Source organism: Cervus canadensis, chromosome 7 (genome assembly GCF_019320065.1).
Source record: "Cervus canadensis isolate Bull #8, Minnesota chromosome 7, ASM1932006v1, whole genome shotgun sequence".
NCBI lineage: Eukaryota > Metazoa > Chordata > Mammalia > Artiodactyla > Cervidae > Cervus > Cervus canadensis.
In genome coordinates this window covers 87,083,133-87,085,265 of record NC_057392.1, presented here as the reverse complement: position 1 = coordinate 87,085,265, position 2,133 = coordinate 87,083,133, and positions in this window count along the sequence as shown.

Below are 2,133 nucleotides of genomic sequence, written 5' to 3'. Positions count from 1 at the left end.
CAATGCAATCAATATACAAATGCAATTTTTCACAGAACTAGAATTTTAAAGCTTGTATGGAAATGAAAAAAAAAAAAACCTAAACAGTCAAAATAATCTTAAGAAAGAAACACAAAGCACCTTGATTTTAAACTATCCTACAAGACTACAGTAATTAAAACAGTATGGTACTGTCGCAAAAACAGACACATAGATCAACGGAACAGACTGCAGGGCCCAGAAATGAGCCCACACTGATGTGGGTAATTAACCTTTGACAAAGGAGGCAAGAACATACAGTGGAGAAAAGACCGTTTCCTTCAATAAATGTTGTTGGGAAAATCAGATAGTCATTTGCAAAAGAATTAAGTGGGACCACTCTGTTCTCTCACACCTTGCACAAATTCAAAATGGAATAAAGACTTAAGTGTAGATCTGAAATCATAATACTTCTAGAGGAAAACATAGGCAGTAAGTCTTTGACATTGGTCTTAGTTTTTTTAATATGTCTCCTCTGGCAAGGGAAACAAAACCTAAAATAAATAAATGGAACTACATCAAATTAAAACTTTCAAATAGAAAAGGAAACTATCAACAAAATGAAAAGCCAATCTACTTAATGGGAGAAGATATTTGTAAATGATATACCCAATAAGTAGTTAATATCCAAAATACATATAGAAACAATACAACTAGATATCAAAAAAAGAAAAACAAGCTGATTGAAAAATGAGCAGAGGGTCTGAATAGACATATTTTTCAAAGGAGACATACAGGTTCCTAACAGCACATGAAAAGATGCTCAACAGCATTAATCATCAGGGAAATGCAAATCAAAACCAAGAGAAGTTACCACCTCACATCTGTCAGAACAGCTATTATCAAAAAAGACAACAAGTAACAAGTTTTGGGAAGAGTGTGGGGAAAAAGTGGAGTCCTCATGCCCTCTTGGTGGGAATGTAATTTGTGCAGCACTATGGAAAACAGTATTGAAACGCCTCAAAAATTAATAGAAATATACGGTCCAGCTTTCGAACACCAGGTATTTATCTGAAGAAAAACAAACACTAATTTGGAAAAGATATGTGCACCCATATGCTCATTGAAGCATTATTTATAATAGCCAAGATATGGAAGCAATCTTAGTGCCCATCAAAAGAAGAAGGGGTAAAGAGCCAGGGTGTGTGTATACACACACACACACAAAACATTATTCAGCCACTAAAAAATGAAATCTTGCTATCTATGATAATATGGATGGACCTAGCGAGTATTATGCTAAGCAAAATAAGTCAGAGAAAGACAAACACTGCATGATTTCAGTTACATGTGGAATCTGAAAAAAAAAATGAACAAACAAAACAGAAACAGTTGTAGATAACAGAGAGCTGGTAGATTATACAGGGAGGGGTTGGGGGAGGTGAGGAACATTAATAGGTACAAAGTTTCAGTGGCAAAATAAATGGGTAGGAAATGTACATTGTGGGGAAATACTAACTATGTAGTATCTCTGTAGGGTGACAGACCATAACTAGACTTATTGCGATGAAAATAATTTTGAAATATAGAAACATAAAATCACTGTGTTGTGTAACAGGAACTGTGTTGTAGCACAATTACTCTTTAAAACCTGACATAATAAAAAGATCAGACTTGCAGTTACCAGAGGAGAGGATGGGGGCGGGGAATTGGATGAAGGCGATCAAAAGGTATAAACTTCTAGTTATAAGATAAGTAAGTACTAGAGCTGTACAACCTGGTAAGTATAATTAACACTGCTGTATGCTGTATATGAAAATCCTAAGGGTTCTCATCACAAGGAAAAAATGTTTTCTATTTAATTTTGTATCTATATAAAATAATGGATGTTCACTCTATTGTGATAATCCTTTCATAATTATGTAAAATCACTATGCTGTACACCTTAAACTTATAATTGACATACAGCATTGTATCTCAATAAAGTTGGAAGTAAAATTAGCAGAAGTAAGACAATTAAATCACTTCCTGTCTATAGGACAACAACAGCACTTACAGTTATTTGGAAGTGGCAAAACCATCTTCATCACTTAAGCAATAATATGAGAGTGTTTCTGAAAATTATTCAAATAAAATTCAAAGCTTATAGTGGTGTATTCTAATAAAATTACATTT